This window comes from Bos mutus, chromosome 16 (assembly GCF_027580195.1).
Source record: "Bos mutus isolate GX-2022 chromosome 16, NWIPB_WYAK_1.1, whole genome shotgun sequence".
Lineage (NCBI taxonomy): Eukaryota > Metazoa > Chordata > Mammalia > Artiodactyla > Bovidae > Bos > Bos mutus.
In genome coordinates this window covers 75943264-75951496 of record NC_091632.1, presented here as the reverse complement: position 1 = coordinate 75951496, position 8233 = coordinate 75943264, and positions in this window count along the sequence as shown.

Below are 8233 nucleotides of genomic sequence, written 5' to 3'. Positions count from 1 at the left end.
CTCCTATAGACATATTTTTGGATATTTTATATATTAGTACATATAAAGGATAATGTACACACACACACACATACACATATATTGTTTTCAATCCACTGAAAGAGCCTAAATGCAATGACACCCCAATAATAATTATTATACCTAGTGCCCAGATTTTGGTTTCTAATACTATAAATAAAAGAAAGAAAACAGAAATTCTTACAGATATTCTGAATGGGGTATCATACTACCCAGCACAAAAATTTTAAATATATTATATATATATATATATATATATATATATTTGTTGTTATTTAGTTGCTAAGTCATGTCCAACTCTTTTGCCAACACATGGACTGAAGCCCACCAAGTTCCTCAAAATTCATGGGATTTCTCAGGCAAGAATAATGAAGTGGGTTGTCACTTCCTCCTCCAGGGGAACTTCCTGACCTAGGGATTGAACCCATGTCTCCTGCATTAGCAGGCAGATTCTTTACCATTGAGCCAAAACCCCCCCTCCCAACCACAATATTTTTTTTAGGATAATAATTTTTATAGGATAGGTATATAAATGTAGATATAAATATTTGACACATAGATCATGTTGTTAGTTTGAATTAGTTCTTGTTGGAAGGCTGCAATCAAATTTAAGTATCAAAAATATTGGTAATTGAGAAAGATCATAGACATTGTCAATAACTGTCCTGGAATCTGACATCGCATTCACCTATGAGGTTTATGAAGTACTCTATCAAAAACACTTAAAATGGAAGGGCTTCTTGTATATGGATACTAACAGTCATTGAATTGAAAAGAGAAACCTAAAGATCTATTGAAATGAGTGCCAAATTGAATCAATAGTTATGTTTAATATGAAATTAGTCTGATATTTAATATTTTATAAAAATGAAAAGATTTAGTACTATTGAAGTGTATGAGATTTTTCAAAAAGCTGGGAATTGTCCTTTAAATAAAAATTTGCTCATTAGTGATATGAATTAGATCAAATTGTAACCTTAGTTAACTAAATAAGAAAACAGGAATTTAGCAAGCTTTTAGCCTATACTCAAAATTACTTAAAAAGCATATTGGACTGTAAAAATATAGAGTATCATTATTAATGAAAATAAAGTTTATGTGTGGTTTTACTAAGCATTGCACACATGTAGTCTCTCAGTCATGTCTGACTCTTTGCAATCCCTGGACTGTAGCCCACCAGACTCCACTGTCCATGTAATTTACCAGGCAAGAATACTGGAGTGGGTTGCCATTTCCTTCTCCAGGGGATCCTCCCAACCCAGGGATCGAACCCATATGTCCTACATTGCAGGCAGATTCTGTAACACTGTGCCACCAGAGAAGCCCTTACTAAGCACTGAAGATATGTAAAGATTAACTGTCAGAAGCAAAAATAAATATATTAAAAAAACATTAGAAGACATATGGATGTTGGACATAATCTGGTATAAGCTTTGCAATTGCCAGATGAAGAAATAAATGCTACAAAATGAATTTATTTCATTCAAATTCAGATAGATTGTGCTCAGTTTCTCAGTCATATCTGACTCTCTGTGACCCTTTGGACTGTAGCCAGCCAAGCTCCTCTGTCCATGGGATTTCCTAGGCAAGACTACTGTAATGGGTTGTTTTTCCCTTCTCAAGGGGATCTTCCTATCCCAGAGACTGAACCTGTGTCTCCTACATTGGCAGGTGGGTTCTTTACCACTCGTACCACCAGCAGACTAAGGTCCACATGGTCTCAAATAGTCGAACAAAACTGAAGTGACCGAGCATGCATGAGTGCAAGCACATACATACACAAAAGTTCCATACCATATACTCTATCCATTAAAAATTTACATGCAATGATTTTTAATTAATTCATAATGCTGTACAAATATCAATGTGATCTAGTATTGGAACATTATATCATTCCTGAAAGAAACTCAGTACCCATTAACAGTAATTTCCATCTTTCTCCCCATCATTATTATGTCCATCATCCTAATCAACCACTAATCTGCATTCTGTCTCTATAGATTCACCATTTTAGACAATTCGTAAACATGGAATCATTTATAATGTGATCTTTCATGGCTAATTTCCTTCATAATGTTTGCAAGGTTTATCCATGCTTCATAAAGCTTCATTGTATGGATATGCCAAATTTATCCACTGATCATTTGATAGACAGTTGGAGTTTCCATTTGTCATAATGTAAGTAATGCTTTTATAAACATTTGTCCATATATTTCAGTATTTGTCTTCATTTTTCTTAGTTTTATGTTTAGGTTTGAAATTGCTGAGTCATGCAGGAAATCTATTTTTAATTATTTAAAAAACTGCCAAATTATGTTACATATAACCACATAATTTTACATTACCTCTAGTAATATATGAAGATGGCAAACACTTCACATACTAGTCAACATATATTATTACCTGGCTTTTAGATTATAGACATCCCAGTGAGGATTGAATGGTATCTCTTTTTTTTTTTCTAATTTTTATTTTCCTAATGCCGAAGAATTGATGCTTTTGAACTGTGATGTTGGAAAAGACTCTTGGGAGTCCCTTGGACTGCAAGGAGATCCAACCAGTCCATTCTGAAGGAGATCAGCCCTGGGATTTCTTTGGAAGGAATGATGCTAAAGCGGAAACTCCAGTACTTTGGCCACCTCATGAGAAGAGTTGACTCATTGGAAAAGACTCTGATGCTGCGAGGGATTGGGGGCAGGAGGAGAAAGGGAAGACAGATGATGAGATGGCTAGATGGCATCACTGACTCGATGGATGTGAGTCTGAGTGAACTCCGGGAGATGGTGATGGACAGGGAGGCCTGGCGTGCTGAGATTCATGGGGTTGCAAAGAGTCAGACACGACTGAGTGACTGAACTGAACTGAACTGAACTGAATGACTAATGATGTTGAGTATATTTTCAGTTCTTCACCCAACATATTTCTTATTTGGAGAAATTATCTTCATACATTTTGACAATTTTTTATTTTAAAATTTGTCTTTGTCTGTTGTTTCAGTTGCTAAGTCATGTTTGACTCTTTGTGACCACATGGGCTGCAGCAGACCAGGCCTCCCTGTCTTCCATCATCTCCCAAAGTTTGCTCAAACTCATGTTCATTGAGTCAGTGATACCATCCAATCATCTCATCTTCTGTCACCCCCTTCTTCTCCTGTCTTCAATCTTTCCCAGCATCAGGGTATTGTCCAATGAGTCGGTTCTTCACACCAGGTGGCCAAAGTCTTGGAGTTTCAGCTTCAGCATTAGTCCTACCAATGAATATTCAGGGTTGATTTCCTTTAAGATTGACTGGTTTGATTTCCCTGCTGTCCAAGGGACTCTCAAAAGAGTCTTCTCCAGTTCCACAGTTAGAAAGCATCAGTTCTTTGTGCTCAGCCTTCTTTATGGTCCAACTCTCAGATCTGTAATTAAATACTGGAAAAACCATACTTTGACTATACAGACCTTTGTTGACAAAGTGATGTCTCTTTGTCTTACTGAGTTGTAAATGTTCCTTATATATTCTAGACACCAGTCTCTTATTGGATATATAAATTGCACACATTTTTTTCTACCATTCTTGGGATGCATTTTCATGCTATTGACATAATTTGCAGCATAAATTTGTAAATGTGTAGCCCACTTTATGTATTTTATTTTCTTTTATTACTTGCCCTATTGGTGTCATATCTAAGGAACCATCACCTAACCCCAAATCCAAGATAACAAAGATGTACCCCACATTTTATTCTAGGAGTTTTATAGTTTTAACTCTTCTAAATAGTTTTAGGTCTTACAAATTCATTTTGATTTAATTCTAATATATGATTTGAGGTAGAGGTCTTGTACCAGCACCATTTTGAGGGGTTGGAGACAACTATTCTTTACTCAATTGAATTGTCTTAGCACCCTTAGTAAGAATTAATTGACCTTACACATACTTGCTATTTCTGGACTATCATTTTTTTTTCCACAATGATCTATCCTTATTTCAGGACTACCCTATCTTAATTATGTGGCTACATAATCAGTTTTGTAATCAGGACTTAATTCCTCTGTTTTTTTAAAAAAATTAATTTCTAGTCACTTAAAAAGAATTTCTGAAAAAAAAAAGAAAAAACAATTGAGGTTATATAGACTGAGCTGAATATGTAGATCAGTTTGGAGAGTAAAATCATGGTCAATGTATTGCCTTCTGATTCATGTCTTTCTTGTTTTCTGAGAAATGGATCTTCTTAGCTTTTTTGTAGTAATTGTTTTATAGTTATTAGATGTTTTGCAGTCCATCTATTAATTTTTCTCCTAGTATTTCATTCTTCATTCTTTGTAATGCTTTGCAAGTTACTGTTTACTTTTCATTGATGGTGTGTTTATTGCTAGTTTATATGAACACAATTGATTTTATTTACTTTTATCCTACAACTTTGCTAAAGTACTCTGCAAGTTTCTAAACTAAGTCCTGATAGTTTTTTAGTGTTTTCCTTAGGATTTGATGTATAGAATATCATGTCTTCTGTGAATAGAGATTTTTTTTTTTTTTTTTTTTTTCTATTCTGAGTGTCTCTTTTTTCATGTCTAATTGCTCTGGATATATCCTCCAGTGAATGCTGAATGAAAGTGGAGAGTAGACATCCATTGATTGTTCCTAATCTTAAGAGAGAAACATTCTTTCACCTTTAATATTAGATGGGGATTTTCTTAGATGCCTTTTAAATTGTTGATGGCCTTTCTATATTTCTAGTGTTTTGACTGTTTATTTTCTTTCAGTGAAAGCTTTTCAGATTTTGTCAAAAGTTATTTCTACATCTATAGATATATAACCAATCATGGGATCCCTGTAATCTATAATGTTAATACAGCATATTAAATGAATTATTTTCCAGATGTTAACACAACTTTGCATACCTGGTATAAACCCCATTTTGTCGTGATGTATACTTTTGTTACATATTGATGGATTATGTTTGCTAGTATATTTGCGAGTATGTCAATGTGTTCATATTCATGTGAGTTATAGATCAATAGACTTCTCTTCTTGTGTATATTTTTCTGATTTTGGCATTGAGGTAATATGGACCTCATAGAATGCATTGGGGAGTGCTTGTGCTTATTCTGTATTTTGGAAGGATTTGTGAAAGATTGACATTAATTATGTTTTAAGTTGTAGAATTCACTACATCTGGACCTGAGATTTTTTATATACTTAGATTACTAATTACAGCATTTGTAACTAGTATAAGTTTAATTAGATTTTCTGTATCTACTTGTCTTATAAAAGGGAGGCTTTGTCCTTTCTTCCACAGCTGCCTGAATTACAGCTTCTAAAACTCAAGAGCTAAGGAGAGGGTGAGAATACTAATATCCTACTCCTCCAGAGATACAAATATAGACCTATATTGGGTGTTGGGGTAAGTGGGAACTTCATCTTCATGAATATATCCACCCAGAATAAAGCTTCCATCACATTGAGGTGGGAATCAAGTTGGGAAACAGTTCATGGCTCAAATGTTACAAACTCTCAAGATCCTTACTGAGGGTTCATGGATTTTCTTGAATAAACAGTCTCCATATACTGTTTCCCCTTAGAAAGTTTCCACAGACTTTAAATAGTTGGTGTTTTTGTTATATAATATTACTGAGTAAATTATTGTTTCAGTGGGGAAGTCTATTGAGCCCCTCTTATCACCATTCTGCCCCATAACCACTTTTAAAGGCAGAATCCTATAAGATATTAAATTAGGCATATTTCAGAAAATATCAATGAACATTTCCAGTATGATTCTTTAGACAGTTATTTCTTTATTTCTTTAATGACCTGCATATATGTGAGTGAGTTTAAGATCTTTGGTATTGTTGTTGTTCAGTCACTAAGTCATATCTGATTCTTCGTGATCCCACAGAATGCAGCATGCCAGGCTCCTTTGTCCTCCACTATCTCCTGGAGTTTGCTCAATTTCATTTCCATTTAGTCAGTAATGCCATCTAACCATCTCCTCTGTCACCTTCTTCTCTTCCCTCAATCGTTCCCAGCATCAGAGTTTTTCCAGTGAGCCAGCTCTTTGCATCAGGTGGCCAAAGTATTGGACTTCAGCTTCAGCATCAGTCCTTCCAATGAATATTCAGGACTGATTTCATTTAGGATTCACTGGTTTGACCTCCTTGCAGTCCAAGGGACTCACAAGTGTCTTCTCCAGCACCACTATTCAGAATCTTAAATTCTTTGATGCTCAGCCTTCTTTACGGTCCAACTCTCACATCTATTCATAACTACTGGATAAACCATAGCTTAGACTCTACAGACCTTTGTCAGCAAAGGGATGTCTCCGCTTTTTAATACTCTGTCTAGGTTTGTCATAGCTTTCCTTCCAAGGAGCAAGTGTCTTTTAACTTCATGGCTACAGTCACCATCTGCAGTGATTTTGAGTCCAATAAAATAAAATCTATCACTGTTTTCACTTTTTCCGTGTTTGCCATGAAGTGATGGCACCAGATGCCATGATCTTATGTTTTTTATTGTTGAGTTTCAAGCCAGCTCTTTCAGTCTTCTCTTTCACCCTCATCAAGAGTCTCTTCAGTTCCTTGGTATTAGAATGACATTACTTCTACTTGAAATGAAAACCTATAAAGGAAAAATTGTATCATGTCTCATATACATTTACTTTCTCTACAGTGAAAAACTTAATGGAATATTCTGTAAGCATGAATTCCATTTACAATCATCTAACATAATCTAATTATAGTCTTTAAACACTAAAAATTATAATGCCATTCAGCATAACAATGAAAACATAGCATATAGAATCTAAAAAAACTTAAATGTTCTAAATAATTATGAAATGGATAAAATAAAATCCCAAAGTCTATATAAATTTATAAAAATGTCTCATAAATTTAAGCCTTCAAGTGACATTAAAAATTTCTAAGATCATATGTATTATACTTCAGTTATTTTTAATTAATTTTTTAATTTTAATTGGAGGCTAATTACTTTACAATGTTGTAGTGGTTTTTGCCATACATTGACAGGAATCAGCCATAGATGTACATCTGTCCCCCATCCTACCTCCCTCCTATCTCCTAGCTCCACTCCTACCTCTCTCCCCATCCCATCCCTCAGGGTCATCCCAGTACACTGTCCTGTCTCGTGCATTGAACATGGACTGGCGATCTATTTCACATATACATGTTTCAATGCTATTCTCACAAATCATCCCACCCTCGCCTTCTCCCACAGAGTCCAAAAGTCTGTTCTTTACATCTGTGGCTCTTTTGCTGTCTTGCATATAGGGTCATCATTACCATAATACTTCAGTTTTCAATGTAGACTTAGAATTTTTTTATATAGTATTATATTCACAAAAGAAAAACAAAACCATGTATTAAAAAGAAGAGCAAAAACTTAAAATTATTTATAGTCTATAGTTTCAAATACTAAAGCCATACTTACATGTGCAAATAGGTAATAATAAGCACAAACCTTTCCTAACTTTCAGGCTCTTCTGTCCATGGAATTCTCCAGGCAAGAATACTGGAGTGGGTTGCCATTTTCTTCTTCAACATTAGATAAAGTGGTTTCAAAATTATCTCATATAAAACTCTATCTCATAGATAAAATACTGAGTGAATATACACTATCTAGATAAGAAGTTATAGTAAATACCATTACACATAATTTTCAATTTTAAACTCATATCCTGTATTGACAAAAATAATAGCTATGCAAATAATAAATCACTATGAAAAAGATTAAAATTATAGCAAATAATACATGTGGCATATTTTTTCTCTAACAGTAGACATGGCCCAGTGTTTCTTGAACTATTATAAAATATTTTAGATATTTCATATACAACCACTGCCCCTCCCCACCCATTATAATCCTATTTTTTAATCTACCTGAAATAAGGATACTTGGTTGAATCATTGTGCATCTGTAGTTTGAATATTACTATTTAACATCTCAGCCACAGTGAGTGACAAATATTTGATGAGTATCTCAAATTCTCCAAGTCTTATAGAATGAACATCTTTGGTGATCTGTTCCACTTGTAACTATTTATTCACTATAAAGAGTTTTATCCCTTTGGAATTTCATAAGAGGACATATTTCCCTGAGTATCTGAGGAAATTATATTCCTAGAATCATCTAACCAATAGACCCACAAAACAATTTACCTTGATCTTTGATTGACATCAAGAGCCCAATTTATACCTACAAAAGAAGAACTTAACAGTCA